This window comes from Varroa jacobsoni, unplaced genomic scaffold (assembly GCF_002532875.2).
Source record: "Varroa jacobsoni isolate VJ856 unplaced genomic scaffold, vjacob_1.0 scaffold_996, whole genome shotgun sequence".
Taxonomy (NCBI): Eukaryota; Metazoa; Arthropoda; class Arachnida; order Mesostigmata; family Varroidae; genus Varroa; species Varroa jacobsoni.
Window position 1 is genome coordinate 79,591 of NW_019213898.1, and position 23,187 is coordinate 102,777.

At 42.5% G+C, this 23,187-nt stretch overlaps 2 long non-coding RNA genes across 2 annotated transcripts; one reads left to right on the plus strand and one right to left on the minus strand.

Moving 5' to 3' along the window:
- Positions 1–9,972: 9,972 nt before the first annotated feature.
- LOC147752780 (uncharacterized) lies at positions 9,973–15,171 on the minus strand. The gene is made up of 3 exons (XR_015313118.1): positions 15,046–15,171; positions 10,386–10,615; positions 9,973–10,092 (listed from the first exon to the last, which is right to left on the minus strand). It is a non-coding gene; the product is annotated as an uncharacterized LOC147752780 (long non-coding RNA).
- On the plus strand, positions 14,285–15,880 carry LOC111265650 (uncharacterized). The gene is made up of 3 exons (XR_002683553.1): positions 14,285–14,537; positions 15,058–15,258; positions 15,625–15,880. It is a non-coding gene; the product is annotated as an uncharacterized LOC111265650 (long non-coding RNA).
- The last annotated feature ends 7,307 nt before the right edge of the window (positions 15,881–23,187 follow it).

Below are 23,187 nucleotides of genomic sequence, written 5' to 3' on the forward strand. Positions count from 1 at the left end.
TCAAAGAAGCTGGTAATGTCCAAATTTTAACGCTGATTGCTTTCAAAAGGCAGACAATATTGAATTGCACCTCAGTTATCTATGAACGTAAATGTTATGGCATCATTATTAGCAATGAGTCAAGGTAATAACAGCCACGGGCAGTATTAGGTCGAAAATCAGATTTGCCGTTAAATCACTAATATTTTCCATTTATAGGACAACGTTCTCTTAATCCGCTTAATAGAAGCGGAATCTAAATTCAAAGTTGGGTCCGAAGTATACTTCCTCATGCATGTTAGAGTATTCACATTTACGCGATAAAATTACGCGATAATATATGATAAATATGTTTTTATTTCTTCAAAGCTTTCAGCCTTAAGTGTGCTTTCGTATTTTAGAAGTGATGACACACGTACAACGAGTACGTGTGTCATCTTGAGATAATCAGCGGCCTGTGACACCTATTATTTGCTAAAAATATAGCTTTACAGTTTTAGGTCCAAACGGGACATTAATAGAGAAGGATGATACCGAAATAATTCTGTTCTCTGTTTCCCTAGAAAATAACGTTTGCATTATGTATTTGGCTCAAAGACGCAAAATAGCGAATGCTTTTTCGGGTTCTGTCTATGAAATTAGAAAAAAAAAAGTCAGAACAATAGGACTAGTTGTTTAATATGGGTACAGATAAATTGCCTTTGCCGTTTTACCTTAGGGTAATTGCTACAGCAGAAATACCACATTAGGTCCAAACCGCAATATTATTTTCATGTTAAGACGATCGTCCTCGTGGTGACGTATCTGCTTTCTAAACTTGAAGATACGTGGTGATCTAGGTTCGAATCCAGCCATTTGAACTCGGTAACATTTTAAACGTTTAGATCTGTTAAGAGAAATCGAAATAGAACGTAAATGCACTTTGCTCGGTGTTAAGGGCAGTTGTCACTAGACCTAAAACTCGAAAGCAGTGTACACATTATTAATATTTATCTATATTCAAGGGGGTGGTTGAGGGGTTTAGTGTGGGGGGTGGGGGGGGAGGGTGGCTAGTTTAACCTCAAGTGGCGTCAAGCTTCTCTTATGTGCGCACAAGACTGGTATTGAACATCGTTGTTATTACGTTTTATTCAATAATGAAATATGAAAGTTTATCAAGAGAGAGAATACTATTCAATATCCTGCGTTTTGGCGTTGACAGCAGTCAAAGTTGGCTAGGACATAAATACTCCATTTGGGGTTTCCGTGATACAATAAACACCATTTTTTCAGTAGGAAGATTGTACTAAAATATGTATCGATATCAAAACTCATGGTTTTATTAGCCAAGTGGTATTTAATGTTAGGTGGTGTTACGAACTAATAAACATAAATGTTTAAAACTCACCCTTAGCTATCGTTTTTTTTAAATGCTCTGAAATATAAACATGGTGGGCACACACATTCAACGATATTATATATACTTTGTGTTTAAGACAGTATCTACAGAAAAACAAATATTTTAACGAGTTTTTTCCGGTTTGTAGCGGAAGTGATATTTTTGATATTCACGGCAATTGCAGCTTCTATTAAGAACCTAAACGACTAACCAGTCAGTTTTGAAATATCCCCAAATAACTTTTTAGTAGTCACTGTGTGTGAAACAATATTGTAAACATAAACTAAATAAATAGGCAAATGCTACATACGAAAAGTTCTTGCGGAATTGAACTTTGAGCTGATAGTAGGCCAAAAGTTCTAAAGATACAAAGACTAACGGCTAAAATGTTAAAAACGTATACGAAGCCTTAATAAAACTAACCGTTTAAATTTATCTGGACGACTAAATTGGCAATTCATATTCTCTTTTTTAAAAATATTAACTTCTAGCTCAAAAATCTAGTTGTATCAAGAATAGTTTAAGCCATTTTGATCATTTTTCAAGCCCTTCAAGTGTAAACCTTATTAAGAAACCATCGGTTTGCCTTATGAAGGCCTTAATTAATAAAAAAAAAAAAAAAAAAAAAGAAGGTTATTTTTTAAGGATCCGTCCAGTGTTAAAAGATTAAATAATAGCTTATTTTCACTCAAATTCCGAACAGTATTCTTTGTGTTGGAAAGTGTTATTTGTATAGAAGTAGCCACTAATATGTCCGCTAATGAACCCCTAAGAAATTTAAGGTTAGTTGTCGTCCTTGGAGTTAAGTTACTACCAATAAAATATTTTGTTCTAAAAGGCCGATTGCACGACCTAGGCTTCAGTTAGTGCATCAACACTTCAGCATTTACCTAGTGATGATTGCAATGTAATAGCGGATCAGGGTAGCAACGGTCTATATAAGGCTGACTTTTCATTCTGACGCGTTTATCAATAAAAGCAGAAATGTCTAACTGCTATTTGGAAGCTCAACGACGTGTCAATGAGCCTTAGGCTGGTAATTCCGAGGAAGACTCGCTTTGGGTGGAGTCTTCCTCGCCAAAGAGAGGTCGTCAGGAAAAGCTGAAGATGTCGACGGCATGTTCGGCAGTCAGCAAGATGCTACAGTGGTTGTGTTGCGCATAGTAAATGACAAATTATTTTGCATGGGGTACTTGAAAGATCATTTTGGAAACTTGGTTTTCTGCGTATTTAACTTATTCCTTTACTTAATAATTGGAGACGCTTATTTTCATATCTATTCTGCGTTTGTGACATTGTTTACATTTCAACTGAGCTAGTTAATTGAAATGTTCGATGTTATTAAACCATTTTCGTACTGTTTGTCACGCCCAAAAACACACAGTTGAAACAATAAGAATTTTAGGCGAGATCAAAATCTCACAGCGCAACTATGTTAGGGCTTCGAAACCCGAAAAATAGATTCGAACCAGAGGTCAGTCACTGAAGGACCACACCGAGTCTATAAATGACAATGATCTACCAATCTGTGCAATCATCTCAAAAGTACTTTTTGTACAGCTAGGAGTTAGTGGCCACCCTGTCCTGAGTTGTCCGCATGAGTTTCTTTAGCCTTAGGAGAATATTCGTCTTTTAAATTGGTTTGAGTGGCACTCTTTCTGCATGAACAGACGCAGAACGGTAAAATGGGGGGCGCACTGCAGAAAATAGAGGAGTTTTTTTCACAGAATCGATATCAACGAAGAAAATAACCTGCACGCCTATACGCTTAAGGATATGGTGGGCTTTCAAAAAATATTCTCATTTGAGCTTTTGAAAGACATTGAAGCGATGAACGCAGACTGCAACTCTAAGTAGACTCAATATGTAAAATTGATTTTAAAAATTGGCAATATAGGGTCTCTGGAAAGCCAAGAGACAACAAGGCAATCATATTGCAAAGTAGCATTTGACTTCACACAGTTTTGTCGATCCTTAAAACTCTGATATACCTTGGACGGGAATTGTTCCGCCTCCAGATTACAGCGCAAAGCTTACACTATCCAATTGTGTTGGGACTGATCCGCATATTCAATACATGAAATTGATCGCCGCCTGTGTTCGCCAAGATTGCCTAAACTTACCAGTTTTTTAGAAACCAAAAAAAAGAGCGTTATAAAGGTAAAGTGGTTTCCTCTCAATCTAGCAGCATCTAGAGCAAGTTCAGAAGTAAGATCATTTGCGATCGCCCTAGTAGAATATAGTGTCATATACGCTGGTGGGGAGCTAGGTCCGCAACAAATGTAGGTACGGTGATAATTGCAGTTATCGAATTTGCTCGAATTATCAGGTCGATCCATAGATAACAAATGTTTTCTGTTTACATCGTTTTTCCATTTTATCTGATCACTGTATGTTTGCTTCTATGTATCATTCGAAAACGTTCTTCGTCCTCGATATATACGGTGTAATTTCATTGTACAGTGGAATGGAGTTTACGTCCGATTCAGGCTAAGCCTCCAAATAAGTTGCAAACAAAGTAAATTTTCGACATCTGTTTTATGTGATTTCTTGAAAAAATTGCTGAACCGGCCCGAGATGAGGACGAACTGCAAAGACGACTTCTGAAGGCTTTTCGAAGTTAAAAGATGAAATGTCCGACTTGGAAGGCATATTGCGCCCCCTGTCGGCCATTCAAAGGGAATGATAACGACTTGCTACATGGTTAAAAATGATGAGCTACGGAAAGTAGATTATATTGTCTACAATTTATCGAAATTTCGAAGTCTAACCGTGCCAGTAAATTTGTGCAGAAGTGGACAATAAAATGTAGCTCGTTATTACATTAGCATCTCGCACGACACAATGGCAAATGTCCACAGTGGATCGTTACGAATGACGAAAAGTGGCGTGTTTATATCGTGAGCAATGAATCATGAAACAATGGATAGGTCCGAGAGGAGGTACATCAAAATCCCGAATTACGCCAACGAGAACACGATGCACCTTTTGGCAAGGCTGGAAAAGCTTTTATACTAAGAAACGTTTGAGAAGAGCAAAACGGAACTTCAACATGGGTCGATTGCGTCAAACGAACGAGGCTATCCAATAGAAAAAAAACCTGCTAGATGAGGCAAAACCAGTGCCACGATATACGTCATGAATACTGTGAAAGCCACCTTAATAAAGCTTAGAAGAAAGGTTATATTACAGTTTCATTATATTCTTTAGACCTAGCTTCCGCGTTACCATCACGTCTTTTGAACACCGGCGATTAAAATTAATAATCGTACACAATTGACATTGTAGGAGGTCTGAAAAGTTTGTTAGGTGAGGCTTTTAACGCCAGACTTGCTAGAGAGCGACGCCGAATACACAATAAAGTAATTTATTGTTGTAAATCAAGGAAAATGCTAGTAAAAAACGGCTTTTACATATGCGCGATTTTCTCTTCATAAAATTATTTCTTTCAACTATTCGAACACGAAGTATGAACAAATGCCAAAGGCCACTGTCAACAGCTATTTTAAATTCTTTTGTTAATGAATCAGTTAACAAATTGCAGGAACAGAGAAAATGTTAGAGTTATAGAATACCTCGTTTGAGTAAGAAAAACCTCTGAGAAAATCTGGCATGTAGAAAATGAAGCGGTAAATTGAATAGGTTTCAGTTGTTGCCCAAACATTAAGTTAAGTCAACTCGCTATGCAGCAAATGTTTTAACTGCCAATGGAAATTATTTGCAAACAATACCGTATATATATATACTGTGGCTTTAGGGATATTTTACAGAAGTATAATTCAAAAGTAAAACACTGATAAATAATCAAGCACAATGCCAACTGAGAGACAGAAAAAATGGTTATACACTTTTTGACTGGTATCTGCGTTGTAAGTTAGATAAAAGCTGTAAACGAGAACTGGTTACCTCAGGGAGTACGCTGTTCTATTGTTCGTAGTAGTTCGTAGCCGTTGCTCGAATTAGGGGGTGCGCGAATTGGAGATTACTGATTTTGTTTTTATCTCAGCGGTTTTAGGTACGGCGGAAAAAAACAAAAAGAAAAAACGCTGGGGATACAATGAACTGCTCAATCCGAACGAATCAAAGCTAGCTAGCTGAGAATGCTATTTCGGCCGATATTAAACTCACTACAACGCAAACAGGACAATTATCAGCATTTCTCTTTGATGAAAAATGAAAGGTTAAGGTTGGCTTTTACCGTGTCAAGGGTCAAAGCTCATCAAAGAAACGCTTAGAGCTTAAATCTATTATTGACAACAATAACCGATAATAATTGATTGAAATTATTAATATTAAGATATACTCATTGCTTAACCGTACCATTTGTTTATGATGTATCTGTTGAAGTAATGTAAATATTCCGTGCAGCTAGAAAACAAACAGCTTGCCAATCCAAGGCAAAGACAATGATTCAAAGCTTTAAATAATATAAGCCCGCATTTATACCTTCTTGTATTCATTAGAGGTGATCCAAGTACTTGAGCCAACTAGCGATGTAGTGATCGATCAATATGTTGATTTTTTAAAGGCAGCATAAATACAAAAAAGTAAAAAATTTTTCTATATAAAAAACGTCACTTACAGTAAACGCTGAGACAATTCCAGTTTAATACTGGTTACTTACATTTTTATTCTGTTAGTCGTAACGAAGAAATCAATCCATTATATTGTAACGCCTGTTGCGGATAAACGTTGTCAAAATAACGAAAAACACATACGTAACAAACATGCAAACAGGGATGGCCTATATGCATTCGTGGTACTGGCGCTACCAAAACGGTTAAGTACTAACAAATCTGTTCTTCTGCCTTTCGTTTGTGTCTTTGTTTATCCAATGTAAATTCTTGACACGATTGGTTGGCGTAATGATTTGTTATCCTTTTTGCAAACAGCCTTTTTTGCCTCAGCCCCTCCTACCGCATAGAATCACTGAACAACCTATCGTCCACTTTCGGATTCGCGTGTCATACCATCGACTGTTTATAGACCTGCTCTAACAAGATGCATAAACGGGCGAAAAGAAATTTGTATCCAAACGTGGAAATCTGCCTAGCTGTCTCTTGATATATGGGTGTCAGTGTTTATGTCATTGATTTCGATTCATATGCCACTCTATCCTGGTAGCCACGGCCAGGATTATCAAGATATTGATACGTTTCAAAATTAGGTAAGTAACGGGTACTTATGCTAGGCAATTGTTTTGTTTTTGTATTGTCCATGCTGATATTTGGCCGTGATGACAATGACGCGGTTCAGAGCGTCGCATACGGCAACACAGATAAGAAAACTCTGCGAAACAAGCACTGCCGAAGTAAACACATGTTTTGGCGCTTAAGTTCCCCAACTTAAATCTTATACTGATATTATCCAATGCTTTTGAAGGAGCTTGCCAACGGTCAGTGGATTGCATAAGACGAAAGAAGGATCGAAGTATCATTAAGTACAGCCTTGTAATATACACATTTCATTAAACTTGTACAGCTTTAAGAGATCGTAGAATATATACACTCACTTTTAAAATATGCCCTAAAAACCCTATATCCTCAACGGCTGATCTAGGGCCAATTTAGTACCATTACATTTCATTATACTTATTTAAATTTAGGAAGAACGCGGGAAAATATATATATATTTAACGAAGAAGAAATCGTTGTAACTGAAAGGATCGCTACAAGTAGACTTATTGTTGAAACAGATGTTACAGAAAATAGAACCTACATTCCTCAACTGTCAGCCTATATCTTTTTTTTTTCCTCTATGTAAAGCTTTTTATTATTTTTCCCTTCTGCCAGACAATATTATACCCTCAACCTATAAATGCCTTCTCTTCTTTATCGTATGCATGAATATTTTACAAACAACAGTTATTCATTTTTGACTGTGTATCTCGAGCAAACAGGATTCAGGCTAGACAGCTCTGGCTCTTCGGTCGTATTCATAGATTCAATAGCATCTCTAATTACAACCGTTTCATTCAAGTACCTGCACAGAAGGACCGGGCCGCGATCGCTGGGCGAATTAAAATAAGGATGGCTAGTTGAATTTATCTTCACTTGGACGCTCTGGGGGCGGTCGTTTTATCGAGTTTCATTGAAGCAGAGGATTCAATAGTTGAAGCCCTGCGAGACGAGCAAGTAGTGGTTCTCAGCAATGACGTGTCTACACTCTGCTAGTTTTTTTTTCTATAATAGATTACTTCGGTATGCATAGACTGTACTAGCTTGGCGCCCTGCTTGTCATCGTTCGAGTTAAACGAGGCGGCCCGGTCTATTCTAAGAATTAACTAGTTTATCTATACTGATTACCACAACATATGTCAACCAGCCAGGTGCTCAGTAAAATGCGACATGCAGTTCATAGATGTAAGTTACAACGAAGTTAGGCATGGATTAGCTAGAAATGAATTTTCGATTCCAACCCATTACTTTTAGCGGGCCATTTTAGTAAAACTCAAGTTGTCCGGCAGCTGACTAATACATAACCCAGCGCGTGAATCACTTACAAATCCGCAAGCCACATAAATTTATCTGAGGGGCCACGCCTACGATGATGTAAACGTTACGAGATAAACGCAAGACTGTTTTTCAAGGGAGAGAGAACGTGAGTTTCGACCACAAGCAAATGTTTAGACGAGAATTACAAATTAAGTACACACAACTTCTGTTCGTTATGTTCGATTTTCTATACATTTCGTCTCAAGGGCTAAGTATGTTAACGGATATTGTACTGGTCTTAATTCATTTTCTAGGCTGGTTCAGACAGATCGCATAATCCCATTTACATTGCAGGTCGTCATCATTTGCCGAAATTTACTAACAGTCAAATAATGGTCACCCGAACAAAAAAAGTGACCGCAGTGCTCATACTATCTACTTCGGCCCGACTCATATAGATACAAGCTCACACAAGACCGACAATACAGCGTTGTCCAAAACTTTCCAGTTTTCCTGGACGCGTTGGCAGTCAATTAACACAAGCTATTTTGTCCAGAGGACGTTACTGCCCCAGTTTGCCCAAGTGAATCACCTTCATGAACACGATCGTATTGAATCAAATAACCCATTGTTGTATATGCGCGAATACGACCGCCGATCGAACGACAGTTGCAGAGGCTGTGCCAGTATGAATTATCACGTTATTTGTAAGTGGTACTTCAATCCTTTCTGATGGCCGCCCTCGTCAACACAAGAGTGACGGGTACTGCAGCACGCATTTAATCTATCGGGTCGACCGCTTGAGCGTCCGAGCCTGCACAAACTACAACAAGGTAATAACAGGACAACGAGCTATTTAGAGTCTACGATACGATACGATCGCTCCTAGTATAAGATACAATTCTACTCTTGGTGCCATTGCGTCGGTGAGATCGCATTATCGAAATCGTTGTCTAAACTGAGTCCCCATACGCTAACCTTGCCCAGAACGGGGACTAGGAATGGATTTAAGTTAGTTGCTGTGCATTCACAGGTCATTTTCGTAGAGGATTAGAGGTACGATACTTTGTGACGAAACCAATATACTTGAACACGATATCCTCTTTAAGATACCTTTGCAATACATTTAGTACGTTTCTGCCGAGCAAAATTTCAGAAATCGTACATGTAAGACATTACTTTGATCATTTTTCTATGCATGCATGCGTGCGTGCATGCATGCATAGAAAAATCTGTGGACCTACCTCTGTGGACGTAGCGTACATGGAGCGCGGTTGAGAGAGGATACGTGAACTGCTAACTTGAAAGAGACAGATATTGATAGTTTAGAATATTGTATAAATACTAATGAACATCTGTGAATCTTCTTCGAATTATATTACTCGGAACATTTAAGATAAGAAGAAAAAACTTCGAAATGTCTAATCGGCTTTCGACATAGCCGCAGTTAAGTAGCTCGTGCATTTATCGTTCGTGTCGATAGAAACCTACTTAGGGATTGCCTCAGTCCTCCTGACATTTGATGTCACTTTTAAAAAGTCACTACGATTACTCCGACGTTCCGTACCGTTTCTTTTTGCTGAACCATGATACCATGTCCAAAAAATCGCAAAACTCTGCATAGCTACTACAGGACAATGCAGAGGGTCAGGTAAGTCAAATGCTGCTACTGAACAGCTTCGGTTTCACTCTAAACAACAATGTCGACTGGTGCCTGTACGGTTTATTACATTGACACAAACAGCATAAGTAGCTTTCGTAGTTATCGCCGTACCTTGCTACGCTTCTGGCCCGCCTTCACGTAATAAAAAAAATCTAGATAGTACATGCGTGTGATTTCTGGGAAGCTTTTCATAGTTTTGTTTTAAACAGCCTCGATGCAGAGATGTGGCCATAACGTCTAGTGATGACAAACGAAAAATGAAGCAGATGTCTAATAATGAAAACTTGTTGAGCACAAAACAGATCTGTCAATCAAAATAGGATTTAGGCTTAAGCAAATATACTCCCCCACCCTTTCCTACCTGTAAAGTTTCTAAGACCCGTACGCGTTTTACGCTCCAGGGATAATGATGCCGGTGCAGCGAAGAGGGTGCAAACACATACTATATTTTCATAAAGGCCTTTATTGTGAATCATATTGCTTCGTGTTACAGGCGAATTGTACAGTCGGCTATGACATGGCGAAAAGGTTTGTCGGAAAGCCTTCAGAGGCACGCGCACGATGTCTTAGGCACACTTCCGAAGCATTCGACCACACTGCCTCAGAACTCCTTAAGGGTTTTTGTATTAATTGATTCACTGAAATGAGAAACGTAATCAACGCCGAAACAGACGACCATACAGGACTAAAACCCATAGATTAGTTATAAATCTAAGAAATTACAACTGAGGTTAGATGGAACGTATGTTGATCTAAACAGTATCAAATGAAGTATATTCATTTCGAAGCTGCTGCGAAGTCAAACGTAAAAGAGCAAGGAGGATGACATATCAGGAGTCGGAGACCTCGTTGAAGGCTCTGTTGCCAGAAGCATCTTCAAATGGCCACAATAGAGTGCGACCGGTTTACGCTTTTAAAGGCGAGAACTTACAGCCAGGTTCTATGCTTGCAAATTTTCCATACGTGTTAGCATTTCTATTCCACAATAGGAGGAATAGTGGAAATCTCGGGTTGCAGACTTTCCGGCTGGAATTCGCAAGGACTCATATGAGCCAAGGCTAACTTTTGAGTAGAAGTTAGTAGCTGAATCAGATACGCTTCCAGTCTTCACTGACGAGTTCAATTCTTGCTAATAAACATTACAGTTTTTCCTCTAATGAGCTGAAAAACGAAAAGAACGCAGGATACATAATCTTTAGTCGCTCCAACTACCAGGTAGGCTCATTTGTGAAAGTGCGTCTGCGTAAACGGTCGAGTCACTAAAATCAAGTCTGCTTCCAAGGGCCTCGCTTAGGCTAACCAGAACGGTAACAATAATCACTAATAGTATATGATCACTATTGGATGATATCTATTAATTTGACGCTGCCAGCAACGGCGTCGGCAATAGGCAATTCGTTGTTAGTATGTATTTTATTTTTTTATTCGAACGAAAACCTATTTATTAACTCTAATCGTTAAGTATCTGTGTGGCTTAATACAACGAACCCTAGATATGGTAAAAGTTAAATTAGAGAGATAAAAGCATACTGATATTTAATAGGCAAACATTAACAGCATCAGAATTTCGAAGTGAGATAAAGTTAGTGAAGGACAATTGACGGCATCGCCTTTGCCTAGGTGCCCTGGGCATCGAGAATCGAGTTCTGCAGATTCCGGTTTTAGGTCTCGCACCGGACTACACTGGAAACCTTACGTGTTTTATCACCGACCGTCGATAGTCACCGCAGAAACTGACAAAATGTCCATAATTGAGCTAGCGAACAACACGAACCTGCAGGCATTTTACAGTACACAGCTCTTAATGAAATACGTTCCTTGGGTATATCGTGGAGCCGCAATACTTTTAGTTCACTGTGCACTCTAGCTTATAGTCTTAATTTGAATTTGTGTTGTTATTGAACTGAAGCACAAACTATTTTGTTACATTATTTGGATGTAGATTATTATGTTCAGGACGAATAATAATAATAGAGGAATATAATTAGTTACGATACATATACATAAACAGCCTTCACAAGTTCGAAACAAAAAAATCCCTAGCGTAATGGCTTGTTTAAAGCTCCTGAACCCTTAACCTGTGTGGCGATGAAGGAGCATTTGTTTAGTAGCCGAGTGACATCCTAGAAATGATAAGTACAAAGTTAAGTTTCGATAAAATAAAGTTAAAAACCATCAGCAGCAGCAGCAGCAATAACATCATAGTCTCACCGAACGAGATCTAACAAAACATCGCGGACTATTCAATGGTTCGTCTTATCATCGTTGAACGTTCTTCACTATAAAATACTTCACTTTAGAGCTATATTAGCCTATGATGAATGAGATCGTGACGGACAATGAAAGATAGCTTAAAGGTTATGGTAATCAGATGCAAGCTACAGACGGTACTGTGTATTTATAACCTTGCTTCAGATGAGACTGTGGCGCATGCTTAACGCAAATAAGCAGTGGCTGGTGCAATGGCGGTTCGGACTTCGTGTTACGAATAGTGCAACCGAGACATATGCCCCCTCCCAGTATCGATACAACCACTAAAAGCAATGGTCCGTGTGAGAGATTCACTCGATGTTAATTCAATAAAAGTTATTACACCGCAAACAATTTAGGAGAAGCCCAATGTTAAGGAATGTTTTCAATCTCCATCAAAGCCTCATGACGTCCTCAAGCCTAACCCTTATAATGTCGAAGTATTCATGTATAGCCATCTTCCCCAGAACAGCGAAAGGCTAGGGAAACTTCAACCGTAGCAGGACTTTCTGGTCCTGTGCCCGAGCATCCTCTGCAGGTGGTGCTCGTCCCGCGATCGCCATTTGTTACTTCACTCAACGAGCCAGCCTAGGCCACCGGGTTTCCGTGCCTAACGTTACCACTACGATTACTAATGTTGTATTCTTTCTGTTCTCCAGATGCTGGATGTGCGACTGTACCTATTCGTGGTTGTAGGGGCCTTTGGGTACGTAAGCTCGTCGCTGTGTGTATATCTCTATGTATGTAGGTGTGTGTCTGTCTATCCGTCTGTCCGCACGTTCACTTGGTTCTCTGCCCTATGCTCCCCTATACGTGTGCGGTATGTGCGTTTGTATAAATGCACAAGCTACTAAATGGCTAGGGATCACGCAAAGGGCCGTTTCGGGGCTGTCTTGTAGACGAATACCTACAACTAGCGCAGCCTCGGGCGGATGATTCGCATTGTCGCAACTTGAATCGGGCTGAAGCAAGACATGGCCAGGCCAAGCGGGGCCAGCCGCAGCGACTGCAGTGGCTCCTATCTATCGCTGGCCGACGAGGCAGTTAGCCGCGTCGCACATGGGTTTGCGTTCGTATGTGTTGGGCCTTTGTTCATAAGAGCAGACAAACCGCCTGCGCAATGTTCTGCGCTGGCAAAGCCGAACGCGGAAGCGTCCGAAGCCTGCCAGCAGCGACACCCAGCCTTGCCAGTCGACTGCGACCACGAGGAACCGACCAGCCGCTACTGCAGCCCCTGCTGTGCTGGTGGGAGGTACTCCTAGTCTTTTGCTCTCCTTTTCTTACCTCCCAGAATTTGTTTTGCCGCTCTCTTTTTGCTCGGCTTTTATTTTTTCTCGTTCGTTTGTCTGTCCGGTACTACTCGTCCGATTCAGGGTACCTGTAAGAGCGCATAGCTGAGAGTTTCCTTTCAACAACGTTTTCATCTTTCTTCCTTGCTGAACGCTTAGACCCTCGTTTACCCCCTGCCAACAAGAAAACTACATGATGGTCGTGGTCTGAGTAAACTGCTTTCCGTATGTCCGTGCATCTGTTCGTTGAAAACCTGTCTATATTCTTGATCTTTCTATGGAACGCGTATGCGGGATACAACGCTCATTGAAGGTACGATACGAGGCGGTGTGGGCCTTTCATGAGAGCTTTGGGATGCACTAGGATGTATTTCGACCTGTGAGAGTTTGTCCGTGTCGATGTGATTTGTACTTTTGCACTCACTGTTGAGTTGCGGGACCGAGCACCCTGCTGGGTTCGTAACAGCTTGACGATGCCCCTAATTGAGTGGAGTTCAATCTTCGATGTTACTGCTGATGGGAACACATGGCAACCAACTATTTGGAAGAGAGAGAGAGAGAGAGAGAGAGAGAGAGAAAGCGAGAATGAGAGAAAGGACAGAGAGAGTAAGTGGTGGTCGCGTTAGCGGTGGCAGTGGTGGCAGTAGGAGGGCGGGCAAACAAACACGCGCACGAGCGTCAGCGCTGTTCTTCGTTCGGTCCTGCATCTGCGTGCAGAACCATGCCTGCCGCCGGAAGGCCATACTGTTTGTACATATCTACGGGTTGGTACTATCATTCTCTCCCTTTACGTGCTCCTTTTCCTCGATCCCAGAGTCTCGATTGGTTCCTCTCGCCTTTTTTTCGATTTGGTCCTCTACCAGGGACTACTTGCGTGTCGCGTCTCTCCTCGCCACTTGCTCCTCTCCAAACAACTTACCACGACCGCGCCCGCCGCAGGTCGCCGTTATCGCTACTGCCGATGTGGGAGTTGTTGCTGGTCGTTGTGATGGCGAATGTTCTTACTGCTGAGATTACTGTTGTCGGCGTTGCTTTTGCTGCCGCTGCTGCTGCTGTTGCTGTTGCTTCTGAGTACCTACAGTGTGCGTGCTCCTTTGGATTTGTCACGCGCTAGCTGAGCAATGGGGCCTAGCGAACTACCGCTGGCGTGGGGCGTCTGCTCCTCCCGATGTTGCCACCGGACACGAGCGAGACGAGCTTGCTTAGCCGCCGCCAGCAACCAGCCCGATTCCGCTAGCGCCTGTTGGTAGTTCTGTTGCGGAGTCGATAGATGACACAAAGCGTTCCGCTTCACTTTCGACTTGTGTTGCGGTCTGCATCGCCTAGAAAAACCTTTCTCTGCCCTGACGAGGGCTCCTGTTTCTTATCCACGCAACTATGACAGGCCAGGTTTACCAGCAGAAAGCATCGTGTCTAGTAAAAGCAACAGAACGGCATTAAGAGGGGTGGCTCCTGGCCAGTTTTGCTGTCTTCAATTTACGCGCTTTTCTAAATTCAAGCCTAATAACAATGCATCCTATGGCCGCATTCGCATTGGTCTCGAGGTTAGTACTACTGTTGCTAGGGGTGTCTGCCAACCGCTGTTGTACATTGACATGCTATATTATGTAGCGATACCTTTTTCTACGTAGCAAATGATATATCGAAATGTCAGATAGCGTAGTCATAGTTTGCTTGTCATTTCATGCTACTATCGTTTGCTGTCTCGTTTCTTATTATAATCGAACGACTTATTATTATTATTATTATTATGGGGCATATTCGATAAATCGGTACTGTTTATGTGACAGACACGAATATTCGTTATTACGGGTAAATAATTTTCTTACATTCTGTACGCTACCTTCTCCGTTTTGTATAATATCCAGAACATTTCGTTGCCCTACAGTTTCTATGGAACCCATACGTATCAGTCGGATGTGTTTACAGCTTGTTTCGGACAATCCCATCTAGAAAGCATGTAGATTTCATATCGGCTGTATCTGTTCATCCACATCTCAATAATTCCCAAATGTAGAACACGATCAAATCGAATACTAATATTAGGCTCACCTTTCCCTACAGATTTCTCCATGTTTCGAGTTTTACGTCCGTTATCGCCGTTACGCATTCGATCAGACAGACGGCTGACTTTAAGCATGCTTGGCCCGAGGCTGGACCACAACGTCTCTCTAAGATTAGCGGGAAAGACACGTTACCCACTACGCTATCACCGCGACGTCCTTACATGACGGGGATTTTGCACACATCTATGACTCCCTAGCAGTACGTACGTTTTGTTATCTTATTCACATAGTGTCCTTTTAGCCAAGCCTCCGTGTACCTTAGCTATTTATTTGCTGTTTTCCGGAACTCTGTTGTTAAAAAAAATTCTAGTCATACGACTTCGTGTGTATCATCAAATGGTTTCGAGCCCAGCTCGATTTTAAAACGTAAGGCCCCTGCTCTTCTTTCGCTGCAGTAGTACGCTTTTGTCAATCGACAGTTAATCTGTACCAAAGCGTTTTGATAGCGGAAAATTCTCAGGACCATTCAATATCAATGTGTACGTGAGGCCTTACTTCATTGTTTTTACCACTGTAAGTAACTTCATAAGACTCATAACGATAGCTCCCTCATTCGACTGTCAAGTGACTTTCAGATTAGTACAATAGTGGCCTAAGGACAAACTGAAGGATATCAAAAGCAAGAGCTGAGCTCACATTATGGAATGGAGGAAGAACCGTCACAACAGGTTCATGAAAGATATTCGGTATACTTCCCACTAAATCAAGCATTCAGCTCTTAATCTAATCGAGACGCGGACAATAGTTAGTACATTGCTTTTAATTGACAACACAAATTCGTGCAATATTGCTTGCAAAATAATGAGTTCCGGTGCGCCAGAAATTAGGTGAGTCAGCACACCCATTTACGAAAGTTATCAATGTGAGATAAGCCAAAAATGGCTTTTTTTTTTTTTAAATTACACTCGATTTTTTACTGCTAAGGTGTCGTCTGCTTAGTTCGTGGCTTGGTCCGGTCTCTTTAGTTTTGATTCATTCGAATAGACAAAACACCCTTATGATTTTGCAGATTTTCAGGGATCTAATTTATACGGGCAGAGAGAGCCAGCATTTGCTGTTCGTCATGCACCATATTCGTCCGCTTTAATCAGAGAAATCTGCCTTCCTATTGTTTTTCTCGTCCCTGCCTATCGCTGCCACTGCCTGTCTGCCTGCCTGCCTGCCTGCCAGCCAGCCTTAGAGCCTTGTTGCGGCTAGCCAGCCAATCAGATTGCTCGCTTTGGGGAGATCATCCGTCATATTTGCTTTCGCCTGTCATATCCGGCATTATTATTATTCTGGTTTTGCCACCATAGCCCCATGGTCCGGCAATTATTCTTGGTGCTGCAGTTGCTTTCAGCAATTGGCCCACTTCTGACCACCTCAAGCGATAACAGCGTTTGCTGTAAAATAATTCGGCCACCAACACAATTGGCCAGCAGCTCCTATACATGCATATGTGCGCACGGATGGCATGCTCATGGATGTATCTCAGGGTATATGCCCTCACCCTATCCCCCGGGGTCCTTCCGTTCACTGCTGTTCTATCGGCGGCTTAGAACGCTGTCATCAGTCCAGGCTGCTCGCTTTATCTTCGCCCGACCAAAACAAGAACAAGAAGATCAACGATGTTTCTGTTTTTGTCCGTGCGTTGTCGCCCCCTTCGTTGCTTCTCTATGCGCTACTCCGTGTTATAGGTGTCTGTCCCACTATAATCGTAGCGTATGCATCATACATAATTCCCATCCGAACCCATTCTTTCTATCTTACTCCTCGTCTTTCTCTCCCGCCAAAAGGCCCCTTACACATGTGCCTGCTTCTTTCGTTGGTCCTCGTCGTCGTCGAACGAAGCTGTTCATCATCAGGAATCATCATTATCGTCGTCGTCGGCTGCTGGTCGCCGGTCGCCGTCTGCCGATTATGGTGACCGATGAATGCTGCAGCGACCGAACGATGGACCGGAGAGAGAAGCAGCAGCAATCGGAGGCAGCCTTCAGCCTCTTTCAACCTATGAGTAAAGTATGTATAATACAGGATGACCTAAGGGCGCCTCGCGCTGAAGCCGCGATCCGACTCCGTCTATCTTTGCTTGAGTTTCCATTCACCCTCGCTTACTTTTAGGTTTGGTCCGGCCAGCTAGGCCGTCTAGATCAGCTCACTAAGCGACAATGTCGGCTTCTCATGCTGCACACACGCATATTCGCTCACACCGAGACTCACCGAAATGAAGGCGCGAAGTGCTAGTGTGGCCTACACCAGACATACGGCTCGCCACATCAATCATATTTTTAACTCGGCCAGCTACCGTAGGTGGCGCTGCGAGCAGTTTGAATTTCTCGTCCAATGGGCAGGCGAACTGGAGTTTGTTTAATCCATAGTATGGCGTCGTCGACCGCATTCGATGAGCGTCCGTGAAGGGGACACACACACACACACACACTCACACCCGCAAAAAGATCTCTCGTACAGCCGTATCAAGAAGCAGGGATGCATATTTTCTGTACCAGTGGCCATACAGGATAACGATAGCATAAAAAAGGGAGCAGACCAATCTCAGCACCGGCGGGAATGGGTACGCAAGCGGGAAGCCGAATTTATTTTGGCGCATTTTTTTGAAATGTCCTTATCTTTCTGAATGGGAACGAACGTTAGCATTACGCAGCCATTTAAAAACGCAAGCTTGTGAGAGAAAATGCTCTAACTAGTCATATTCGTTGTTCCTTCCTACACATTGGTGATAAACGTCAATACTATGAATAGTTAAATTTACTACATACGCGTTGCTTGACGTAACGGGTGTTATGGCGTGAATAATGCTTCTAGTAGTAGTAGTAGTAGAATAACGCCGTCGATCCTTTATCTCAATGAACTAGCTAGTTTGCTGATACAACAAAATTAATTTGGGTGCCCAAAAAATGCGAAATTCTAGACGGGTATTCTGCATAGCGGTATGCGGCAAATGTTCAGAAACACTGTTATCGCTTTAGAGTAAAGTTCTGAAGGACGTTCGGTGTACGGTACTATGCAAACGCCTGCGCGCTAATGTTGTCCAGATCATTTAATCCAATTTATGAGAAATGACTTCATCCAGACATTCCTTCCACAATGTGTTAGATATAAACAGTAGTTATAATCAGTAACAGGTAACATTCATCTATCGGTCACGAATCAAACAATACAAAATGTACCATACAATATTATTAGAGAAATGTATACATTCAGGCCAGGATGCTAGGGCAGATTTGATATTAAATATCTTACATCTCCTAGTAACTAATGAGTGTTGCGCTGAAATTCTACCTTTGAGCTTATCTCTACAACGAATTTGTAATCTAAAGATCCATTAGTCACAGAAATGAAGGCGGGATTCAATACGAAACAAATAAAAATTACAAAGATACATAACACTTCGTCAAGCTGAAACTTCAATGAAGCATAGCAGTTCGGCCCAAGACAGGTGAATTTCGTTCGAGACTTGCCACTTGTAGCGCGATGGTCAACTGACAGACTAAAGGTTGTTCCTAGTGGTGTATTTTGTTTGCGTTTTACTTGTTTATGTTTTATGGTCGTATAATTATAGTCGTATCGTTCTGCCGACGTGTTTGCTTTCTAGAGGAGAGGTGGGGTCAAAGACAAAATTTATCATCGTTGTTAACACTGTGTACATGTAAGTTGAGCGATTAAGCAGGTATACCTGTGGTGGCTTTTTAATGCTGGCATAATTACTTTTATTGCATATATTATTCGGTAATATTAAATAGCGCAATATATTACCACAATCATCTGCAATGCTATATAGCTCTATTTCCCGGCGGGGAGAAGCAAGAAGAGGACATAGGATATTGTGTGTACATGCTGCACACAACGAAGTAATATGTTCATCAGCGTCGTGAGCGCGTAATGCATTGGGCGTGCTGTAGGATCTATAAGAATTGAATCCCGTTTTGTTGGTTATCGAAGGTTACGCAGGCTCTCTGCGCGAAACAGGGTGCACACACAGCCGATCGATTTAAGCTTCCGAATGCGAAGAAAAATCGTGTGAATCTGCCCAAGTGTGGCTGCTCGGCTCACCGTTGCGCTGAGAGTTGTGTCCCTGCTGTTACTCATGGTGGTTTCTCTTCCGAGAGCAGAATCCGTGACAGCAGGAAAGGTTCAGTTCAGGACGGGCCTGCTGGTTGTAGCTTCGCATAAACGACGCGATGTACCAGGCTCTTTTTGCTGGCTTGCTCATTCGTCCGTTTGCCTGACTGCCCATATGGGTCTGTTGGAAGCTGCTTTCTTTTTGACTGATCCAACAGCACAGCCCATAATCCCTTTTTGCACATGCTAGGGCTTGCCAAACGAGTGAGCAGCACGAGATAAGGTTATTACCATAATTAATATTGCCATTACTACTATTATTTTGTTATCATCATTACTATCAATATATAGTGTCGATTTGATATTCAAATAGCAATGAGCGCCAGCTCTACGATTCGCAAAAAACGAGATATGAGGAAGAAAAAAATTTTGAATTTTCTTAATGGCCATCCGTCAACGATCTCATGTCGCTCGATGATGATATATGGAACACAGAAACTGAGTACCCTTCACAAACAAAATAGGAACAATGGCGGCTTGCTTCAGGAGGCAACCTGCTGTGTTAATTGTTATTTCACCTCGTGTTTCATGAACATGGTAGTTTGCACGGTATGACACGGCCGAGCCATTCGCGAATCGGAACCGTCGGCTTGCGAAGCCGGAATCGCTATGCGCTATATCTCTATATGCGAACTCTCATATGTACACAAATGCTTCCTTTGTATGAGATGAAACAGTTGCAAACCGGTCTAACATGCGCTTTTCCCGTTACGAAGGGCTGACTTCTACTAAATTACAAAAATAGCTTGTGCTTGCAGAAACGGCATTTTCAATTAACGGCTATTAACGGTAACACTAATCGCGAAATGTTCGCTTCTACATCTCGTTTCGACACATCATATTCAAAGTGTGTAGATACTCTCAGGCTGAAAATGAATAGATCTCAAGATGAAGGGAAGCGCGTTGACTTTCTTATTTTGCTATGGTAAGATGTAGCAACAAAGATACGCAAACAGAGAGCTAAGTCAGTGTGCGTGACTCGGGGCAGACACATCAACGCTTGGGTCACGAAGCACGTTCTGTCAGCTGTGTGCACTCTAATAACGTTAGCATCTTGCGCTGTCGTCACAACGTGAAATACGCAGAACTTGGCAGAAAACGTTTTTGCTCCATACGATCTTTTACAATAATAACAGAAATTGATTACGTCTGGCGCAATCAATTCTTATTATTAATATCGCTCTTTTGTGCTGTCTAACGAGATTGTCGTTTGTGCTTAGTCTGTACACGGCGACGAGTGTTTTCACAGAGTGGATGACTCCATCGGGGGAACTGTTTCTACTCCCTAAACAGATTCCACTTAAAGTACTCCTTCATACGAGGTCTCGACAAGTTTCCGTGACAGGGGGCTAGTGGGGTCCTACCGAGCTAGGGAACCAACGGGAGGTGCTGAGAGTTTCTGTATCTGAGTCCAGCAGGCGCACTTCCGTTTCCGGTCGGGCAGCTTGCTTTCGCCAGGCGAACGCTACTTCTCTTCAATTGGTCAGCGCGTTGTGCAGTATTCTATAGGCGATCACGCTTTCTGTAGTAATGTGTGATCATTGCTCGCTCACTTGAGACCTCCTTTAAAGCGCAAGTTTGAGTGGTTCTGTTTGTGGTTTGGGGGGGCAAACGGGCATCGTCTCAGGCTCGATCAGACTAGCCTTTGTGCCTCTTTTGATGGCTGGCGTCCACCATGGTAGGTCATCGTACTTTTGTAGTACAGATTAGACCGTGTGAGCTTTCAATAGGTGTTCACACTTACGGCAGCTGCTTTTGACCGCCGACTACGCATGTGGTTCAACTAAAATTACCAAGCAAGCGGTACTGTTGTGATTCCTTGTGGCTGGTAGGAGCATGGGATGTCTTACTCGGCTACGTAACTCTCGCTGGTACATTCGTCCGATAACTGTACTGGGCCCCGGGCATCGTGGGAGCTTGGAAGATACGACAGTATTGCTGCAACAACAGCAGCAGCAACTTTGCGGTGATAGCTAAGGAATGGGAAAACTCGGCCATTCGACTGCTGCTAGAGTTGAACATGGACAGGAGGCAAAAGCGGGAAAAAGGGGAGACGCCGTAGGGGATTCCGTTCCCGGAAGAACAGCGGAAGTCATTACGGGTGTCCCGCCGACACCGCACGGAAAGTTCAGCATGGCCAAAGTAGTAGTAACGGCCACGTCCATCGAGGCCAACTTACACCGATCTCTCTTGTCTCTCACTGTCTTCGACCCCCTAGCTCGTCGTTTTGCTGTGTCCCCAGCGTCTTCGTAGTCGTCCTCACTGACTGGTCGACGTTGGTGTTTGCTTCTATCGTGTTCGACCAAGCCTGTAACGCGAACGGCACGCCCACTGACGGCCATGGTCAACGGCAGCAGCCACAGGGATTACACCTCTACCAAGGCTACTCCTGCTGTCAGTTGAGGAATGTGTTGGGCTGGGACATTGGGCGGAGGGCCACAATAATAACGAAGTCGACGACAACAGCAGATCTACTGAGCTCGCTCCAATGCAGGACATGTCTATGGAGGGGTGTGAGCGGAGCGGGGTACAACATAACGCCTTTCGCCAGCTCGGCTGATGGGTTGGCCCGTTGCCTGCTTGCCCCTTCATACAACAACCGTGACACTGCCTTTCTTTAGGTTTACATCATTTTCCTCAGATTCGAAGATGCTGCTGACTGGGGTGGCTGGCAGGAGTGTGCTGCGATTAGCGCGAAAAAGAGACGGATGCCACAATTCGAAGCTTTAGGGAAGGCGACGAAACGCACGGCGTAGAGCCTTCATGGTGCAAAAAGTAGCAGCAGCAGCAGTGTGACCAGGGGATGGATGGAAGATGATCCGCGAATGACGACGGAAACGACCCCGTCTCGAATGAGCGATCCTTCGGCCAGGACAAAAGTAAAGAAGGCCTTCAAAGGGAAAAGGGAAGAGCCTGAGCACATTGACGCCGGCAAACATCAACATCTGGATTTTTGAGCCAATAGGGATTTACCTTGTTTTTAGCTTTGTATTGAGATGCGCCCTCTCGTTGTGTTTTGGTAAGAGCAATTAGAGCCCCCTTTCAAAGGTTCTTGCCAACGCCGTGATACTCAGACAACAACAACGAAGGCTCTAAAGGGAGCGTAAGGCGGCAAGTAGATCTCAACCCAAAGGCAATCTTTTAAGCCTGGCTTAGTAAGCTGAAGAATGACGGAAAGTAACACGCTCGGAACAACAGAGGAAACCTTCGAATAAAGGAGATATGATGCACGTTAAAGGACAGGATTTGCGTCCAAAATATGAGAGACCGTTGCAACGTTAGTACGGCATAAAAACAATGAAAGTACGTTGCTTTAGCACGTCAATAAGTACATACACTGAGCGCCTTGAAAGCACCCACAAGCAGCAAAATACCTTACACAATTCCTTAATCGATTCCTGCAGATAAAACTGTCATCGGTGCCGTTTGGGTACTCGTTGCATAGTCATGTATATACTTCAGAGGAAAGCATAACGGATTCAGAACAGTCCATCTATTAGGATAATGTTCCTTCTATTTATTCTTCCAACTCGAAGCTTACCACTATCAGTCAACGATTATTTTCCGAACTATCTAAATGCACTTGCAGGTTGGCTTGCAGTAAGAGCGAATATATAATACGCAGCGAATATATAGTACGCAGGCCCGTATGCCGCCAGGGAAGAGGATTGTACTTAATTCGTAGTGGATACGTGTGTCGTCCAGTACTGAGATATGTTTCTTTTGCCATTCTCAGCCGTACTTGAGTTTTGTATCTGATCCGTATTGAAAGTTCTGTTCTGTTTACCTTGAATTTATTGACATATAGCTTGTTGAGTACCTTCACTTTGGTAAGTTCGCCCCAAAAATGTGGCACGTTCGACCCACGAATTCTAAACTTTTATTTTCCTACAAATGCCTATTTCAGTAATTCATAATGGTCATCGCTGCTTTGTGGTATCTTTTCGATTTAAGACTCCCATAGGTTTCCTACGCACAACGTCAAGACAGCTAACAAGGTTTATGAGAA